Below are 22,147 nucleotides of genomic sequence, written 5' to 3' on the forward strand. Positions count from 1 at the left end.
GTATCTCGCCACTCGCGGTATAGCTGCTCCCTCCAATAGGGGTTACTAAGCCCTTAGTTAGTAGCACAAGTTGACTCAGACAGGTTATCCTTCCATAGTAGATCAGTCAGTAGTTATCTGCATATAAATTTAGCTTATTCTGTTACTTTATATAGGTATTTTATATAAACATGGCCTAGGAGCTAAGGAGATACACGTCTGATCACCTCGGCTGTTGGCTCCGCCCCCCCCCCTATTGTTTTAATTTAATAGTAATGGTATTTTTAGCTTAGATTTTTTTTACTTTCAAAGCTAAGTTTTTATTTTTTTAACCCCTTAACGACCGAGGACGTGCAGGGTACGTCCTCAAAAAAAAGGTATTTAACGCCTGAGGACGTACCCTGCACGTCCTCGGTGTGGCAAGCAGCTGGAAGCGATCCTGCTCGCTTCCAGCTGCTTTCCGGTTATTATAGTGATGCCTCGATATGGAGGCATCCTGCAATAACCTTGTATGGCCATCCGATGCAGAGAGAGACACTCTGTGGCCCTCTCTGAACCGGACATCGATGGCCAGTATCGTTGGTGGGTGGGAGCCTGTGTGGGAGGCGGGTGGCGGCCATCGATGATGATCGGTCATGTGGAGGGGGCGGGATCGTGGGCGGGGATGTCCTGGGGCGCTCACGGATGCACGTGCGTGCACGGGAGGGCGGGCGCGTGCACGGGGAGGGAGCTGGTGGGAACCGCTACACTGCAGAAAAGTACAAATGAAAAAAACCCCAATAAAAAAGTTTAAAAAAAAAAAGATCAGGCAGGTGGTGGGGGTTGTTCTGTGGGGGGGGAAGCTACACTACAGAAAAAAAAAAAAAAAAAAAAAAAAAACTACTTTTTTTGGCAAACTGGGTACTGGCAGACAGCTGCCAGTACCCAAGATGGCCCCCAATATGGCCGATGGGGAGGGTTAGAGAGCTGTTTTGGGGGGGATCAGGGAGGTTGGGGGCTAAGGGGGGATGCTACACCACAGCATATGTAAATATGCTAAAAAAAAACAAAAACTTTTATTTTAGTACTGGCAGACTTTCTGCCAGTACTTAAGATGGCTGGGACAATTGTGGGGCGGGGGAGGGAAGGGAGCTGTTTTGGGAGGGATTAGGGGGTCTGATGTGTCAGGTGGGAGGCTGATCTCTACACTAAAGCTAAAATTAACCCTGCAAGCTCCCTACAAACCACCTAATTAACCCCTTCACTGCTAGCCACAATACACGTGTGATGCGCAGCAGCATTTAGTGGCCTTCTAATTACCAGAAAGCAACGCCAAAGTCATATATGTCTGCTATTTCTGAACAAAGGGGATCCCAGAGAAGAATTTACAACCATTTGTGCCATAATTGCACAAGCTGTTTGTAAATAATTCCAGTGAGAAAACTAAAATTGTGAAAAATGTAACGCTTTTTTTTTTTAATTTGATCGCATTTGGCGATAAAATGGTGGAATGAAATATACCAAAATGGGCCTAGATCAATACTTTGGGTTGTCTACTACACTACACTAAAGCTAAAATTAACCCTACAAGCTCCCTAATTAACCCCTGCACTGCTGGGCATAATACACGTGTGGTGCACAGCGGCATTTAGCGGCCTTCTAATTACCAGAAAGCAAAGCCAAAGTCATATATGTCTGCTATTTCTGAACAAAGGGGATCCCAGAGAAGCATTTACAACCATTTGTGCCATAATTGCACAAGCTGTTTGTAAATGATTTCAGTGAGAAACCTAAAATTGTGAAAAATTTAACGTTTTTTTTAATTTGATCGCATTTGGCGGTGAAATGGTGGCATGAAATATACCAAAATGGGCCTAGATCAATACTTGGGGTTGTCTACTACACTACACTAAAGCTAAAATTACCCCAAAAAGCTCCCTACATGCTCCCTAATTAACCCCTTCACTGCTGGGCCTAATAGACGTATGGTGCACAGTGGCATTTAGCGGCCTTCTAATTACCAAAAAGCATAGCCATAGCCATATATGTCTGCTATTTCTGAACAAAGGGGATCCCAGAGAAGAATTTACAACCATTTATGCCATAATTGCACAAGCTGTTTGTAAATAATTTCAGTGAGAAACCGAAAGTTTGTCAAAACATTTGTGAAAAAGTGAAAGATTTTTTGTATTTGATCGCATTTGGCGGTGAAATGGTGGCATGAAATATACCAAAATTGGCCTAGATCAATACTTTGGGATGTCTACTAAAAAATATATATATATACATGTCAATTGATATTCAGGGATTCCTGAAAGATATTAGTGTTCTAATGTAACTAGCGCTAATTTTGAAAAAAAAAAAATGGTTTGGAAATAGCAAAGTGCTACTTGTATTTATAGCCCTATAACTTGCAAAAAAAGCAAAGAACATGTAAACATTGGGTATTTCTAAACTCAGGACAAAATTTAGAAACTATTTAGCATGGTTTTTTTTTGGTGGTTGTAGATGTGTAACAGATTTTGGGGTTCAAAGTTAGAAAAAGTGTGTTTGTTTCCATTTTTTTCTCATATTTTCTCATTTTTTTATAGTAAATTATAAGATATGATGAAAATAATGGTATCTTTTGAAAGTCCATTTAATGGCAAGAAAAACAGTATATAATATGTGTGGTTACAGTAAATGAGTAAGAGGAAAATTACAGCTAAACACAAACACCGCAAAAATGTAAAAATAGCCTTGGTCCCAAACGGACAGAAAATGGAAAAGTGTTGTGGTCATTAAGGGGTTAAAGATAGTTAGTTTTTTATTATTAAAGGTAGGGTTAGTCTATTTTGGGTTGTTAGGAGGTTTAAAGTTAGGGGTTTAAGATGTTAATGGGTTACTTTGAGGTAGGGGGCTTGCGGTTTAGGGGTTAATAGTGTAGTGGGTTACTTTGCGGTGGGGGCTGGTGGTTTAGGGGTTAATAGTGTAGTGGGTTACTTTGCGGTCTAGGGGTTAATTGTGTGAAGAGGTAGTCTGCAATGTGGGGGTGGTGGTTTAGGGGTTCATAGTGTAGTTTAGTACAACTGGTTCCTGCGGGCAAACTCTTTCGTCCACGCAATTGCATTTACTTTCAACTTGTAATACGAGTGCATTTTACTGCTTAGTGCTACCCATATAAAATATAGGTAGCGTAAATTACAGTGAGTTCGCGCAAACAATAGTTTGAACAGCGCACCACTTGTAATATGGATTTGAGCGTAAAGAACACTTTTACGCTCCTCGCACTAACTATAGCACTCCACTCAAAATCTAGCCCATAATAATCTAAAGGTTTATTCATCCTGAAGTATAGATTAATTTTTAATATATAGCAAGATGCTGTAGATTCATAGATGTATTGTATATTTATTTATTTATTTATATTTTTTGGTAAATTAATTCCATTATTCTATTCACATCACAATGTAATTCTCTCCCAGAGGTTTATTATTATTATTATTATTAGACTATTTTGGGCAATTTATCTATATTGAAGATATCACATATTGGTCTAGATTAAGGGGCCTAGTTATCAAGCCGTCAACCTCAAATACGCTGGAATTCCGCAGCGTATTTGTGGCGAGGCTGAATCGCCTTAGTTATCAAGCCCTAGATACCGGCAAAAGTAGAATTTTGTGACGTAAGCTTCGATCCGCCGGACTCAGTCCGACACAGATCGATTCTTACGTCACTCCAGATGTTCCGCACACAAGTGTGGCACAATCTGACTACTTTTGCTAGTTATCAAAAAACTAGCAGGTACGCTCGGCACTTTTCCGGCCCAGCGTACCTGGTTTTCAAACCGCCACCCTGGAGGCGGCGGATCCCATAGGAATCAATGGGAGTCTGACCATAGCGAAAGTTCATGTTCGCTGCTGCCAGATATCCCATTGATTCCTATGGGAGCTGTCTACACCTAACACCCTAACATGTACCCCGAGTCTAAACACCCCTAATCTGTCCCCCCTACACCGCCGCAACAAAATAAATGTATTACCCCATAAACCGCCGCTCCCGGAGCCCACCGCAAGCTATACTAAATATGTTAACCCCTAAACCGCCGCTCCCGGTCCCCGCCACAACTATAATATATGTATTAACCCCTAAACCGCCGCTCCCGGTCCCCGCCGCAACTATAATATATGTATTAACCCCTAAACCGCCGCTCCCGGTCCCCGCCGCAACTATAATATATGTATTAACCCCTAAACCGCTGCTCCCAGACCCCGCCGCCACCTACATGATACCTATTAACCCCTATCCTGCCCCCCTATACTGTCCCACCTATAATAAAGTTATTAACCCCTATCCTGCCGATCCTGGACCCCGCCGCAACTAAATAAATAGTTTAACCCCTAAACCGCTGCTCCAGGACCCCGCCGCAACCTATATTAAACTTATTAACCCCTAATCTGCCCCCCCTACACCGTCGCTACCTATAATAAGTTTATTAACCCCTATCCTGCCCCCCCTACACCGTCGCCACCTATAATAAGTTTATTAACCCCTATCCTGCCCCCCCTACACCGCCGCCACTGTAATAAAATTATTAAGCCCTAAACCTAAGTCTAACACTAACCCTAACACCCCCCTAACTTAAATATTAATTAAATAAATCTAAATAATATTTATCTTATTAAATAAATCAATCCTATTTAAAACTAAATACTTACCTTTAAAATAAACCCTAAGATAGCTACAATATAAATATAATTATATTGTAGCTATCTTAGGATTTATTTTTATTTTACAGGCATCTTTCAATTTATTTTAACTAGGTACAATAGCTATTAAATAGTTATTAACTATTTAATAGATACCTAGCTAAAATAAAGAGAAATTAACCTGTAAAATAAAAACTAACCTAAGTTACAATTACACCTAACACTACACTATACTTTAATAAATTATTCCTATTTAAAACTAAATACTTACGGCGGAGCAAGCAGGGCGTCTGAGCGGTCACACACAGACAGAGCTCTGCTCATATAATATAAATAACTGCATACTGGATCGCTCAGAAATGCCTACAATCCTACAAAATAATTGTTTATCCCATTGAGACGCATATTGGGAGATATGAAGAGGAAGAGAAGAGTTGAGAGGACTTGGAGCCATCTTACAATTTTTGCAGCTCTCACATAGTGTGTTCGAGGAGCGGCCATCTTAACATCTAAGCTGAGGGAAGCTATATCCCTGATACCCGTTAACAACAAGTTTTTTTGAGAAAAATTGAGCCGTTCGAATTTATTGCAGCCCTGCAGGATCTACTGACTGTGCACCATGCGAGACTCTGGAAATCTGTGGAGGTGGAGCTTTGCTCGCCTGTTTGGGGCCCGACGGACACAGATCCCCTTCCAGCCGGGGAGTTTAATGAGTCTGCTCAGCTGAACCCTGTATGTAGCCACAAGACGGCACTAAGTATAACAATGCAGCCAACACTAAGCTTGGAGGATAACACCTCGGGACATTCAGCTGTGGTGAGTTGTGATCTGCCCTCCACATATGACGGAACATCCGTTCACCCCCATGGGAAGCTATCGGGACAGGCCACGGCTGGCGCTCTGAGTACACCATCTTTTTTTGCCAGTGGAGGACCCCTGCAGTGGTTTGCCTTTGGGAACTTACTGTTTATGGCTTGTCAGGCATATTAAAATGATTCTTACCATGAGCTTGCAATGCAGTTGCGGAGGACAGGTGTGGGCTAGGACCCCCCATTAAGACTGATCGCTCCTGGGACAGGGGAAGTTTAAGGGGAGACCTCCCATGCACAGATTCCTTCACCATGTTTCTTACCCTTCGTGCAACGGAGGAGATTACACCCTTTCTCACTCTTGTGAAATGACACCTAGGTCCCACAGACTTTAAGCGCTGGTAACAGCTGTTTTGCCCGCATGGAGGACTTGAGAAGTTATTTATGTGGGACATTTGTTAAAGTTTATTTAATTCCTACATTGTTATACCCTGTTGTTGGCGCCAGCCTTTACTGCCTAGGATAACATCAGCTATCGCTTTAGTTGGGCATTTTCATTGCGTGCCCTTCTAACTGTTGATGTATGTTATTTCTGATGGGTATGTTCCATGATCTTAGGCGGTTGACACTGCTTTACCTAGGTAGATTTAAAATTTATTTTACAACTTTCTTCCCTCCTTTAGGACTCCCCTCTTCATATGAAACGTTTAATATCAAACTGAGCATATATGTACAAAAGTCTTTTGCACTGTTTACTTTCCCCCTGTTGGGGGTGCCATCCTCTCCTTCACATGATGTATTTATCTCTGCAACCTATCTCTGCCTGTAAGTGGGTGGTGGGATTGTAGCCATAACACTTGTGTGTAATTTCCATTATGTCTTTACTTTTACTAATGTTTATCAGAACTTAGTCGGGGACTTTATACTTTAATTGATGCACCCTATACCCCTGTATTGTGGGCGTTGCCAGCGGCCGAGGCTGCGCCTAACAATTATCATGTTCAGCGATGTGGCTGCTCCCGCAGTGTTGTTGCCTTATTGCTGTATTCTAATTCATAGTGGGTTTGCCATCCCTTACTACACCAACTCAAGCTACAAGGTCCCCTAGCTCTCCAGAAGCAGGTCCTTATAATGTAGTGTGTTATTTGGTGTATATTGCAAAGGTCCGTTACCACCCCACACAGCATATTTTTGCTTAGGCCCACAGCCCGCTTACTTACAGTAATTTCTAATTAAACATCACAGAGCTCATTCAGATCTTGTTAGGATGCCACATACATGTTTTTACAATTAAGCTGTACCAGGGTCTAATTTATCATGTTCTCCTCTGGCATTAGATGTGTGTTATTGATATGACCTTCATGTCCCTGAGTGGTGGGCCCACATTCAGGTGGCATAGTATATATGTACAGAGGGGCAATATTCAGCTGTTCAATTGATTACCCTGATATTTATCTGCTCAGATTTTGTCCTAAACTTGTATAGCCTACCTAGTAGGTTAGAGCTATTTGGTGGGCCAGTCTGTGAGATTGCTCACCACTTTGGCCCTTTCTGTGGAGCAAGTATTGTTTGCTACTGTTCACTTGCTTGTTAGTGAATGTGGGAATACATGAATATGATAACTCTTGTTTTACATTTAAGCAATGCTCCCCATGTATTCTTTAACAGACCGTTATATAGTAATAAGTTACCCTGGGGTCTAGCTTTCCCTTAGGGTATCCCTTTAGGCTAGCACCATAGATATTATTATATAAGGGTCAGGCTGCCAGCGGCAGGATTTCCTTTCCCACCGTCCTCACTAGGTGCAGGCCTACATATACAATTGGGAGCCCAGAGACATGTAACTGCCCATAAACAAAATGGGTTTTCCCCAACATCCTTATTATAGTTGCTGAATATATGGATACCTAAGTATGCACACTCCCACCTTCCCCCCCTCCTAATCAGTATCCCCACTACAACATATTGCTTCCTTTAAGCAGCCTATATTTGAGTTTTATTACCACATATGCCCATTATAATTGCCCATACAAGCCATCCACTCACAGACTCATAGAGTCCGCTTACAAAGTCCTATTGTTATATCCCCCCCCCGCCCACCTCTATACCCTGAGATTTGTAATTAGTCTCAGTGGTTTGCGCGGTTTCTCTCGTTAAATACCGCAAACAAAATCATATACTGAGAGCAATCCTGTGGATTCTATTTCATTCCTGGTTATTTATGTGTAACAACATATTGAATGTATAGGATTCGTGACATTTTGTGAAAGAGAATAAGCCCTAGATTGAGTATTCATGAAACATTTTTTTGATTTTATGTATGATTGCTAACCAAGTTTTATATATATATAGACAGTTTAAATTTGCAATCCTATCTGACTATGTTTAAATTTATAGGTAACAGTTCAATAACTGTTGGAAAAGCATTATAAAACAAAAAATTACGAGGCTTTCATTTGATTGGGACTCTAACTATGACTTTACAACCGTTTATTTTTGCATCTTCTATTTTTATGCTGGAAATCAGCACCATTTATGTTACAGTTTCACTTATTCTGTGATGCTATTTAGTTTTTTCTTATTATGTCTGTATGTCACAACTTTATTTGCCTCAATAAAAACTATTATAAAAAAAACAAAAAAAAACTAAATACTTACCTGTAAAATAAACCCTAAGATAGCTACAATGTAATTAATAATTACATTGTAGCTATTTTAGGATTTATATTTATTTTACAGGTAACTTTGTATTTATTTTAGCTAGTTAGAATAGTTATTAAATAGTTATTAACTATTTAATAACTACCTAGCTTAAAGAAATACAAAATTACCTGTAAAATAAATCCTAACCTAAGTTACAATTAAACCTAACACTACACTATCATTAAATTAATTAAATAAATTAGCTACAAATAACTACAATTAAATACAATTAAATAAACTAACTAAAGTACAAATAGAATAGGAACAGCCAATAGAATGCAAGCTCAATCTGATTGGCTGATTGGATCAGCCAATCGGATTAACTTCAATCTGATTGGCTGATTCAATCAGCCAATCAGATTTTTCCTACCCTAATTCCGATTGGCTGATAGAATCCTATCAGCCAATCGGAATTGAAGGGACCTTCATTCAGTCGTCGGCCATCGGGGAAGAAGGATGTTCCGCGTCAGCGGGATGAAGATGGATCCGGAAGAAAGACGATTGAAGACGCCGCTTGGAAGATGACATCACCCAGATGGAAGACTTCTTCAGCGCCGCCTAGATGATGACTTCATCGGATGGAAGACTTCTTCAGCGCGCCTTGGATGATGACTTCTGTCGCTCTGGATCTCCTCTTCGGTTCCATCGGTGGTCGGCTGGCTGAAGACGACTCAAGGTAGGATGATCTTCAGGGGAGTAGTGTTATGTTTATTTAAGGGGGGTTTGGGTTAGATTAGGGGTATGTGGGTGGTGGGTTTTAATGTTGGGGGGGTTGTATTTTTCTTTTACAGGCAAAAGATCAGAATTCTTTGGGGCATGCCCTGCAAAAGGCCCTTTTAAGGGCTGGTAAGGTAAAAGAGCTTTGAACTTTTTTAATTTAGAATAGGGTAGGGCATTTTTTTATTTTGGGGGGCTTTGTTATTTTATTAGGGGGCTTAGATTAGGTGTAAGTAGCTTAAAATTGTTGTAATATTTTTTAAATGTTTGTAACTTATTTTTTTTATTTTTTGTACTTTAGTTTATTTAATTGTATTTAATTGTGGTTATTTATTTAATTAATTTAATGATAGTGTAGTGTTAGGTTTAATTGTAACTTAGATTAGGATTTATTTTAGAGGTAATTTTGTATTTCTTAATAATAGTTATTAATAACTATTTAATAACTATTCTAACTAGCTAAAATAAATACAAAGTTACCTGTAAAATAAATATAAATCCTAAAATAGCTACAATGTAATTATTAATTACATTGTAGCTATCTTAGGGTTTATTTTACAGGTAAGTATTTAGTTTTAAATTGGAATAATTTATTAAAGTATAGTGTAGTGTTAGGTGTAATTGTAACTTAGGTTAGTTTTTATTTTACAGGTTAATTTCTCTTTATTTTAGCTAGGTATCTATTAAATAGTTAATAACTATTTAATAGCTATTGTACCTAGTTAAAATAAATTGAAAGATGCCTGTAAAATAAAAATAAATCCTAAAATAGCTACAATATAATTATTATTTATATTGTAGCTATATTAGGGTTTATTTTAAAGGTAAGTATTTAGTTTTAAATAGGATTAATTTAGTTAATAAGAGAAATATTATTTAGATTTATTTAATTAATATTTAAGTTAGGGGGGTGTTAGGGTTAGTGTTAGACTTAGGTTTAGGGGTTAATAATTTTATTACAGTGGCGGCGGTGTAATGGGGGGCAGGATAGGGGTTAATAAATTTATTATAGGTGGCGACGGTGTAGTGGGGGCAGATTAGGGGTTAATAAGTTTAATATAGGTTGCGGCGGGGTCCGGGAGCGGCGGTTTAGGGGTTAAACTATTTATTTAGTTGCGGCGAGGTCCGGGATCAGCAGGATAGGGGTTAATAACTTTATTATAGAGGGCGGCGGTATAGGGGGGGCAGGATAGGGGATAGGGGGGGCAGGATAGGGGTTACTAGGTATAATGTAGGTGGCGGCGGTGTCCAGGAGCGGCGGTTTAGGGGTTAATACATTTATAAGAGTTGTGGCGGGGTCTAGGAGCGGCGGTTTAGGGGTTAATAACTTTATTGAGTTGCGGGGGGCTCCGGGGGCACTGGTATAGGGGGTAGAACAGTGTAGTTTAGTGTGGGTGCTTAGAGACAGGCTAGCAATAAAGCTGTCAAAAAGCCGAAGAGCAGCGAGATCGTATGAGTGATAACTCTCACAGTCTGCTGCTCATCGCCCCGTACTTGGTGCGTGGCTTTTGGACAGCTTTTTTGATAACTTAGGCGAAATTTTGCAGGTCCACGGCGGCGATGGTAGGCGAGCTTAGGCGGGCGTATTGAACCGGCGAAGGCAGGTAAAGTAGACGGCTTGATAACTACCCCCCTAAGAGTGGTACGCTAACGTTTGCCCGCAAGTGATATCAGGTTTTCGCGTCTGTTTGCGCACAAGTTAAAGTTGCTCTTGTATTACAAGTTTAAAGTAAAAAAGAATGTACGCTAAGATGATTACTGCAACTTCAGAGCTCTGGTTAATTGTTATGCTCAAATAAAAAGTTGCACAAAACCCATCAAATTCTAAAAGTACAGTTACACTCATAATAACACCATCTAATTAACATTATTTAAAAAAATGCATAAAAGTTATAAGGCCTCAAAGATATGAGATTTCATGTGTTAGAAAAAAGGCAGGCAAAGGGCTTCAACATAGACATACAGTATCTCACAAAAAAGGGCAAATGTGTTTATATTCGAATTTGAACGTTAGAACGAATGTTATTGTAGAAATTCAATTTACATAATAGAATGTTGATGATATTTACAGTTTACGAATCTCACATTCGAATTTGAATGTCACATTTGAATGTCATATTCGAATGTCACATTCTAATTCGAATATGACATTTCTAAAACACCATTGTAAACTAGAAACACTATTACGAATTCGAATGTGACATTCAAATCGAATGTCACATTCGAATTGAATGTCACATTCGAATTCGAATATTACATTTATAAAACACAGTATTAGACTAGAAATACTATTTTGAATTTGAATGTCACATTCGAATTCGAATGTCACAATCAAATTCGAATATTACATTTAAAAAACACAGTATTAAACTAGAAATACTATTTCAAATTTGAATGTTACATTCGAATTCGAATGTCACATTCAAATTCGAATATTACATTTATTAAACACAGTTGTAAACTAGAAATACTATTTCAAATTTGAATGTCACATTCGAATATTACATTTAAAAAACACAGTATTATACTTGAAATACTATTTCAAATTCGAATGTGACATTCAAATTTGAATGTCACATTCGAATTCAAAGGTCACATTCAAATTTGAAGGTCACATTCGAATTCTAATATTACATTTAAAACACAGTATTAGACTAGAAATACTATTTCGAATTTGAATGTCACATTCAAATTCGAATGTCACATTCGAATTTGAATATTACATTTCAAAATTGAATGAATACATAACTAAACATTTTATTATTCGAATAAATATTTTCGAATTTTATTGAAAAATTCGAAAACGAAAATTCGAAAATAAAATGTTAGAATGTTATATAAACATTCAAAATTCGATTTAAACGAACAAATGTATCAAAATTTGTTTTAAATTTCGAATTTTTAGAAACATTCGCCCATCCCTAGCCTCACATTTTTTAATATATTTTATTATATCTTTTCATGTGACAACACTGAAGAAATTACACTTTGCTCAATTATAAAAGGTGTGTAAATGCGCTGTACAGCACGGGAATACTTAGAAATAGAAAAAGAATAGCATACTATGTATGAATATATTTTTTATACCTTTCTGGGAGTACAAAATATTGTTAGGTTATATCTTACAGATAAAGAGTTGCATACTATGTATGAATAAATTGAATACACTTACCCCTAATTTGGAGTTAAAAAATTAATATTGCTTAGTATCTACGGTTTGAATAAAAAGACATATATAAACTAGAATGTCAAGTAATGCTACGTTGTATCAATAGATAAAGAATTGCATACTATGTATGAATATATTTATTGCACTTATCCCTAATATAAAACTGGAAAAAATATTACTTGGTGCATTCAAATGAAAAAACGCATATATAAACTAATATGACTAGTAGATATAGATGGATACAATATACCAACTGATAATAACACAATTTATTTAAATGACATATAGTCTAAAAACATATAAAATGAATCAGGTAATAATGTGACCGGTCACTATTCAAATTGAATATATTAAAAAGTCTTTGAAAATTTCTTCTTAAAACTGTGCGTTTGATTTGATAAACCTTATATGTATATTCCACAGTAGCGAAAAAAATCTTTGTATCTCCCCAAATCTCAATTTAGAAGGCAATTACTGAAATAAAATTTGCAAGGAGCAAACTTCCATTCATGCTCGTTATAACTGTTAGAAAACCTTTTTCCTTTTTACCCAGTTCTTTAAGCTTCGTAATTGAACATTATAGTTCTTTAAATACTGTGAGTAGTCTTAGTAACAAACCGTGTTAGTCTAACCACACTGCCGGGCTGATACACTCTCGAGTGCTTACCTTTTATTGTGTCTTATACCTTACCATCAACGCGTTTTGCCACTCTTGGTGGCTTTATCTTGATAAAGCCACCAAGAGTGGCGAAACGCGTTGATGGTAAGGTATAAGACACAATAAAAGAATTTCCAAGTTTGCAAAACCAACGGGAACGGAGGATTGCCGAGGATACAAAGTGGGACTACTTTCATAAGCTAACACTCTGCGCAGAGTTGAAGAGCAAGGATATCGGACGGATCTACTTCATTCAAAGCCCCAGACGTTGCGTGTGATGTCACCAACTAGCCGCGAGCTGTAGAGACACTAGTGCTACCAGAGTAAGTGCCGATCAGAGAACAGGTAAGCACTCAAGAGTGTATCAGCCCGGCAGTGTGGTTAGACTAACACGGTTTGTTACTAAGACTACTCACAGTATTTAAAGAACTATAATGTTCAATTACGAAGCTTAAAGAACTGGGTAAAAAGGAAAAAGGTTTTCTAACAGTTATAACGAGCATGAATGGAAGTTTGCTCCTTGAAAATTTTATTTCAGTAATTGCCTTCTAAATTGAGATTTGGGAAGATACAAAGATTTTTTTCGCTACTGTGGAATATACATATAAGGTTTATCAAATCAAACGCACAGTTTTAAGAAGAAATTTTCAAAGACTTTTTAATATATTCAATTTGAATAGTGACCGGTCACATTATTACCTGATTCATTTTATATGTTTTTAGACTATATGTCATTTAAATAAATTGTGTTATTATCAGTTGGTATATTGTATCCATCTATATCTACTAGTCATATTAGTTTATATATGCATTTTTTCATTTGAATGCACCAAGTAATATTTTTTCCAGTTTTATATTAGGGATAAGTGCAATAAATATATTCATACATAGTATGCAATTCTTTATCTATTGATACAACGTAGCATTACTTGTCATTCTAGTTTATATATGTCTTTTTATTCAAACCGTAGATACTAAGCAATATTAATTTTTTAACTCCAAATTAGGGGTAAGTGTATTCAATTTATTCATACATAGTATGCAACTCTTTATCTATAAGATATAACCTAACAATATTTTGTACTCCCAGAAAGGTATAACAAATATATTCATACATAGTATGCTATTCTTTTTCTATTTCTAAGTATCCCCGTGCTGTACAGCACTTTTACACACCTTTTATAATTGTACCACTTTCTACACTGTATTTTGGGAACAGAGTAATGTTTATGCAGGGGTAAGACTTGCGCACCAAAATCTTTCTCACCTTTTTTGAAATTACACTTTGCAACAATGTAAAGTAGTGAGTGTACAGCCTATATAACAGTGTACATTTGCTGTCCTCTCAAAATAACTCAACACAGAGCCATTAATGTCTAAACCATTGGCAACAAAAGTGAGTACACCCCTAAGTGGAAATGTCCAAATTGGGCCCAATTAGCCATTTTCCCTCCCCGGTGTCATGTGACTAGTTAGTGTTACAAGGTCTCAAGTGTGAATGGGGAGCAGGTGTGTTAAATTTGGTGTAGCCAATAGAATTTAAGTAGCACTCATCCTATTGGCTGATTTGAACAGCCAATAGGATTTCAGTAGCTCTCATCCTATTGGCTGATTTGAATTTCAAAAATCAAATCAGTCAATAGGATTGCAAGGGATGCTATTTTGAAAAGGCTCCCTTGAATTGAAGATTCAGTATAAGGCGGCGACCGTATGAAGAGGATGCTCCGCGCCGGATGTCTTCAGGTTGGACCAGCGATGACGGGAGTGGCAGATTAGGGGTTAGTAACTTTAATATAGTGTTTGCAATGCCTTGGTTTAGGCAGTTAATAGGTAGTTTATGGGTGTAAGTGTACTTTGTAATACTTTAGTTATGAGTTTGTGTAACAATTTTGTTGCACAAAACTCATAAAATACTGGTTTCAGATTGCGGAATGGATTGTGTCGGTATAGGCTGTAACGCAAGCTTTTTAGCCTCAATGCAAAACTTGTAATGGCAGTGCTATGGAAATCCCATGCCAAAAACGTAATTTTTTTTGAGCACGGGACTGACGTTGCGTTACAGGCTAAAATGCTTGTGGTACAGCTTTACCGACAAGACTCGTAATGACTGCGGTCCGGTTTTAATGCTGAAATGGCCATTTTTTTTCAGCGTTAAAACCCGAACACAAAACTTGTAATCTAGGTGAGTGTTACAATATACTAACTACCTTAAAATAAATAGAAAACCAGATATATAGAAAAAACGGTTTAGCTTAACTGCCATTCACGGTTTAATTTTATTAAATAGATGTGAATATCATACTATTAGTTCATTATATGTCTGTAGTCTCTACCATTACATTCATTGACATTTGCCGGAGCTTATACAAGCACTTATATATATTATGTTAACTACCTCTTATCAAGTATGGCGGATGGCAATAAGAAATTTGCTTAGTAGTGTTAAAATAGTTTTTCTTGACTCCTACATGTTCAGAGGAGTTTTATTCCCATATATGATATCTTGCCTCTAAGTATTAGGGTCTAAGACTGTAGCTTTGCAATGTGTGGGGGGATTTGATGGAGTTAATAAGTAACAGATATTGTACCAAATATATAAATCATTACAGGTATGATATATACCAGTACTGTATAGTAGTATATAGTGATTTAGATACGTATCTGTTGTGGATTCTTTGAAAAGCAGGACCAAACAACTAGAATACTAATTGTATAGAGAAATACACATTAGAATTTTTTAGAAAAGAATACCACAAAAATAATAAATAGCAAACTCCAACTTGTGTATGGATATCGGATTACTCTAAGCATTAAAAATGTTCCATAACATTCATACTTTAAATTTTTATTAGGTACTAGGAACAACCATTCACACAGTAGTAGCAAGAAAAAATTAAAAACACTTAAACCCAGTTAACATGGGAATAATTAAATAAGCAACAATGATATTGATTTGCCTAGTGCCCACAGAGGAGAAATTGTAAAATAAGCTAAGCCCTTACAATCCGAGGGCTGAATTTACTTGTAGTATTACTTCTTATAATAAATAGTGGGCACCAGTTATCAACAAAAGTTAGTAGAGTCTAGAATTCTATTTTTAACATGGGTAAGCAGTTAAAAGCGACAGACAGGAGAGAGCAAGCTGCTCCTGCTGGACCCCTGATGCGCGTTTCACAGAACGCTTCCTCAGAGGGTTAACTGGGTTTAAGTGTTTTTAATTTTTTCTTGCTACTACTGTGTGAATGGTTGTTCCTAGTACCTAATAAAAATTTAAAGTATGAATGTTATGGAACATTTTTAATGCTTAGAGTACTCCTATATCCATACACAAGTTGGAGTTTGCTATTTATTATTTTTGTGGTATTCTTTTCTAAAAAATTCTAATGTGTATTTCTCTATACAATTAGTATTCTAGTTGTAGGGTCTAAGACTGTGTTAACTGTGTAGAACCTTTACAAAATATCTGTATCTGTACTTATTTATACTCACTGTCGCTACATTTTTGAATTATTAGAAAATGTATCCTCGGGTAGACAGTGGATTTTCAGCAAGCTGTTACGAGATTTTACATAGATACCAGGTTTCTCCACTAGATGGGGGTAAAGTTTCAATTATTGATTTACAAGTGAAGCAAGAATCTCTTTGTTTCACCTACACTAGAGTAACATTTAGACCTCTGTGATATCCTTTCATAAAGATATAGTTCCAATCAGCCAATAGAATGCGAGCTCAATCCTATTGGCTGATTGGATCAGCCAATAGGATTCTTTCACCTTTAATTCCGATTGGCTGAAAGAATTCTATCAGCCAATCGGAATTCAAGGGATGCCATCTTGGATGACGTCACTTAAAGGAACCTTCATTCTAGAAGAAGACTTTGATTGAAAAGGATGCTCCGCGCCGGATGTCTTGAAGATGGAGCCGCTCTGCACCGGATGGTTGAAGATAGAAGATGCTGTCTGGATGAGGACTTCTGCCCGTCTGGAGGACCACTTCTGCCGGCTTGGATGAAGACTTCTCCCAGCTTCATTGAGGACTTCTGCCCGCTTGGATGAAGACTTCTCCTGGCTTTGTTGAGGATTGATGTCCGGTCTTCAAAACTGTAATTTGATCTTCGGGAGTTAGTTTTAGTTTTTTTTTAAGGGTTTATTGGGTGGTTTTTATATTTAGATTAGGGCTTTTGGGAGGAAAAAGAGCTAAATGCCCATCCAAATGCCCTTTTCAGGGCAATGGGGAGCTTAGGTTTTTTTAGCTAGGTTTTTATTTGGGGGGTTGGTTGTGTGGGTGGTGGGTTTTACTGTTGGGGGGTTGTTTGCATTTTTTTTAACAGGTAAAAGAGCTGATTTCTTTGGGGCAATGCCCCGCAAAAGGCCCTAGGGTTATTGGTAGTTTAGTTTAGGCTAGGTTTTTTTTTTGTAATTTAGGTAATTGTATTTAATTTATGTAATTTATTTAATTGTAGTGTACGGTTAGGTGTTAGTGTAAGACAGGTTAAGTTTTATTTTACAGGTAAATTTGTATTTATTTTAGCTAGGTAGTTAGTAAATAGTTAATAACTATTTAGTAACTATTCTACCTAGTTAAAATAAATACAAACTTGCCTGTAAAATAAAAATAAACCCTAAGCTAGATACAATATAACTATTAGTTATATTGTAGCTAGCTTATGGTTTATTTTACAGGTAAGTATTTAGTTTTAAATAGGAATTATTTAGGTAATGATGGGAATTTTTTATTAGATTTATTTTAATTATATTTAAGTTAGGGGGTGTTAGGGTTAGGGTTAGACTTAGGTTTAGGGTTTCATAAATTTAGTATAGTGGCGGCGACGTTGGGGGTGGCAGATTAGGGGTTAATAATATTTAGTGTTTGCGATTCGGGGGTGCAGCGGTTTAGGGGTTAATATGTTTATTATAGTGGCGGCGATGTCCGGAAGGGGCAGATTAGGGGTTAATAATTTTACTTTAGTGTTTGCGATGCGGGAGGGCCTCGGTTTAGGGGTTAATAGGTAGTTTATGGGTGTTAGTATACTTTTTAGCACTTTAGTTATGAGTTTTATGCTACAACTTTGTAGCGTAAAACTCATAACTATTGACTTTAGATTGCGTTACGAATCTTGCGGGATAGGGTGTACCGCTCACTTTTTGGCCTCCCAGAAAAAGCTTGTAATATCGGCGCTATGGAAGTCCCATTGAAAAAAAGACTTTACGCATATTGCGTAAGTTAATTTGCGGTACGGCCAAAAAAGTGTGCAGTACAGCTTTTTTGACAAGACTCGTAATAGCAGCGGTAGTGAAAAAGCAGCGTTATAACAAATAACGCAAAACTTGTAATCTAGTCGAAAGTTATCCAAAATAAAAAAAATGATTTCTATTTTAATACCCCCAAAAAAACACCTAAAAAAATATAAATCCCCCTAATCTAAAAAATAAATTACCAAAAGGCCTTAAAAGGGCCTTTTGAAGGGCATTGCCCCAAAGCTAACAGCTCTTTTATATTAAAAAAAACACCTAGACGGTTTGTATGGTGCTGCAAATTGCAAAGCATATATTCTCTGCCATAAGCCACAACCAGTACTTGTGCAAACCGTCAATTTAAGAGAAAGGTGGATCTTGCATATAGAGTGATAAGCAAACCCTGTAAACAGATCACTAAGGCACAATCTTTGTAAAAAGACACTGCTAACGATTTCAGTATTATACATGCTGTTCCCCAACTACCAAGAATGATAATGCACAAATGAATATAACCTGTTGAGAGAGATCTAACCAAAATTTAACACAGAGACAATAAGAGAACCTCTTGTGAAGGAGACACATTTAATAATTGCTGGTAGCACTGGACTAGAACCCTTGCATCTTTTGATGTAACTATTGAAAAGGCTTTTAGAGGAGAATTTCTCACGTGACCTAGCCACAATGGCTTCCAGAAAACCTCCCAAGAATGACAAAAACGCCAAAAAACAATCAACTCCAGCATCCAAACTAAATAATTTTTTCAAGGTACTAGATGTGACGGAAAGCTCCCTATCACAGGAACCTGATATTGTTCACTCAGACACAGAATCCTCAGATGCAGGGTACCCAATCAAGGAACCTCTCACAAAAGCTGACATAGAAAACCTCCCGACAAAAGCAGATTTTGCCTCCCTTATTTCACAAGTTGGGAAAATGATTACAGAAGGTCTTAAAGAGGTCAAGAAAGACATCTCTGAACTAGGAGAAAGAATGATGCACTTGGAGGAAGACTTAGAACATGTACAACAGGACACAGATCTGCACAATAGAACACTAGAGGTCCAAGACTCCATGATGCAACAGATGCAGCTACATCTAGAGGACCTAGACAATAGAGGACGCCGAAATAACATCAGAATCAGAGGCGTGACAGAGAACATCACAGCGCAACAAATTCCACAGTACCTGCAGAAATTGTTTCAATTTCTACTTCAAACCACCGAATCACCTGACATGCCCGTTGAAAGAGCTCACAGGGCCCTTAGACCTAAGCCCCCAGAGGGTAAACCTCCAAGAGACATAATATTGAAATTCCAGTCTTTCAACGATAAGGAAAAGATAATGGAGGCCTCCAGAAAGAAAAGACAAATCTCCCACGAGGGAGACAACATACAAATATATGCTGACCTCAGCAACATCACATTGAATAGAAGAAGAGAAGCTAGATACCTGACACTACACCTCCAAGACTTGAAGATACCATATAGATGGGGTTTCCCATTTTGCTTAAAAGTAATCAGAGGCGCAAATACCACCACGTACAGATCCACAGAGGACTTATCAGAATTCTGCAGACAACTGAATATACCAGAACCCGCCCTACCCAGATTGGAACACCAACCAACACCGTATCAACACAACTCAACCAGAGATCCCAAACCACAGAGAGACACTTGGACCAAAGTCAATAGGAAAAGATCTCAACCATCCGCCAGTGTTCTTGGCACTGGCTCCAATCAATCTTGAAGATAGGTTATAGATAAAGAAGTGAGGAGAAATTAATCTCCTGATGTGACCTCACATTCTCGCACCCTGCCAAGCACTTCTCAGCTTAGGTTTGTTCCCACATTTAAGAGATTTCAACAGAATGGGAATAGCTTGCCGAGATGTAAGGTAGGTCGACCTTAGGTCGTACCTGCTATTGATTTCAAACTGTTACTTTAATCGTTCAACTTTTTATAATTACAATAATATTTTTACACTACTACTATACTATTATACTAAAATGGAAGATACCGATACTCTAATGTTCGTAATATCATGCGAACCGGATAGTATCCCCTACAGTTATTTATATTGTATGTACCAGTATACAATTGTTATGTTTTTGTTATACGTTAGATTTTGTATTTTTAGAATGTTTATTTTTGTAGAATTGCAAGATTTGCAGATTAACAGACTCCTCACCACCCGCCTCGCTTACAATATCTCTATCACTACCACACCCAACAAACGTTGTTTCCCTAGACGGATCTTATGCTAGCCACTAGACATATTAATATAATATCTCAGAACGTTAGAGGCCTAAACTCACCAATGAAAAGATCCATAGCGTTAAATTGGTTTGCTAAACACAAAGGAGGAATAGTATTTGTCCAGGAAACCCACTTCAAACGTACAGCTGAGCCCAAATTTTCATCCAAACAGTTTCCCATAGGCTATTTCTGCTCAGATGCCAGTAAAAAAAATGGTGTAGGTATCCTCATCAACAAAACCCTACCACTTAAAAATGTTACCTCTTATTTAGACACAGAGGGGAGATATATAATCCTAGTTGGTGACCTCTATAACAGGCCAATAACTTTGGCCAATATATACGCCCCAAATAGAGGCCAAGCCAAATTTTTCAAAAAAATCACAGGTAAACTTTTAGAAATTTCAAAAGGAACCACAGTCCTAGCTGGCGACTTCAACGCTACATTAAATCCTAAATTAGATTGCTCTCTAGCCAAAAGTTACCTATCAAACCCCACAATCAAAACAATAACTCAGAGCATAAGGTCCTCCTCTCTAGTAGACATCTGGAGAATACACCACCCAACCCAACAGACTTACTCTTTTTTCTCACATCCCACTAAAACACACTCTAGATTGGATTATATTTGTATAGACCAGATGGGACTGTCTCTTGTAAAAGACTCCGACATTACACCCACTCCCTGGTCAGACCACTCAGCCGCTTCTGTAACGATAGATTGGCCGAACAAACCACTTAAAGATTTCTGTTGGAGGCTAGATGACACCCTCCTCATACAGCCCGACATAGCTGATAAAATCTCAACGACTCTAACGGAATATTTTCAGTTTAATCATACCCCATCCTCTTCCCCCACTATAGTCTGGGAAGCGCATAAGGCAGTGATAAGGGGGGAACTTATTAAACAAAAAATTCAACTTAAGAAACTTTATAATAGGGAATTCCTCTACTTAACGCAGCAACTAAAAATTGCGGAGAGCAGGCATATGGAAGACCCAGACTCTCCAGACAGCTTCAAAAATCTTACAATAGTAAGAAGGGAGCTAAATAACCTATTAAATAAAGAAGCCCACAAAAAAGCATACTATCTGAAAAAGCTATATTTCACAGAAGGCAATAGAACAGGCCCACTTTTAGCAAAAGCCTTAAAAAAGAGATCCCTCGAATACCACATACATAAAATGCTAGATGACACAAATAAGGAAATCTTTGATTGCAAGGAGATAGCAAATATCTTCAATAATTACTATAAAGCTCTATATAACCTCCCATACAAAAATGACCCCCACTCCAAAGGGGAAATAGTGAAATACATTAGGGAAGCAAATCTTACCGTTATTCCAGAGACAATAGCTAACACTATGAGTGACCCTATAACAGAACTTGAAGTAGCAACAGCTATTAAGCACCTCCCAACCCAAAAAAGCCCGGGTCCCGACGGACTCACAAACATGTATTATAAAAAGTTCCAGCAAACTCTAGTCCCCCACTTAACAAAACTTTATAATTCACTAGATGAGGAAAACCATTTTTCCCCTCTACTATTAGAGGCACATGTCACAGTAATACACAAAGAGGGGAAACCCGAAACAAACCCAAGCAGTTATAGACCCATCTCCTTGCTTAATGGGGATGTCAAGCTCTATGCGAAAATACTAGCGACCCGAATCAACTCTATTTTACCTTCCTTAATACACCTAGATCAAGCAGGTTTTGTTCCGCACAGGGAGGCCAGGGACAACACAATAAGAACGATGCGCTTAATAGAATACGTGAACGCACACAATATCCCAATGTCCCTGGTCTCCACTGATGCGGAAAAAGCGTTTGACAGAGTGGCCTGGCCCTTCCTCATTGAGACCCTACAAGCTTTTGGGTTTGGCAAAGTCATGATCAACAGAATTTTCCAACTTTATAATTGCCCCTCAGCCAAAGTTAAAGTTAATGGAGT

This window comes from Bombina bombina, chromosome 8 (assembly GCF_027579735.1).
Source record: "Bombina bombina isolate aBomBom1 chromosome 8, aBomBom1.pri, whole genome shotgun sequence".
In the NCBI taxonomy this organism is placed as follows: Eukaryota; Metazoa; Chordata; class Amphibia; order Anura; family Bombinatoridae; genus Bombina; species Bombina bombina.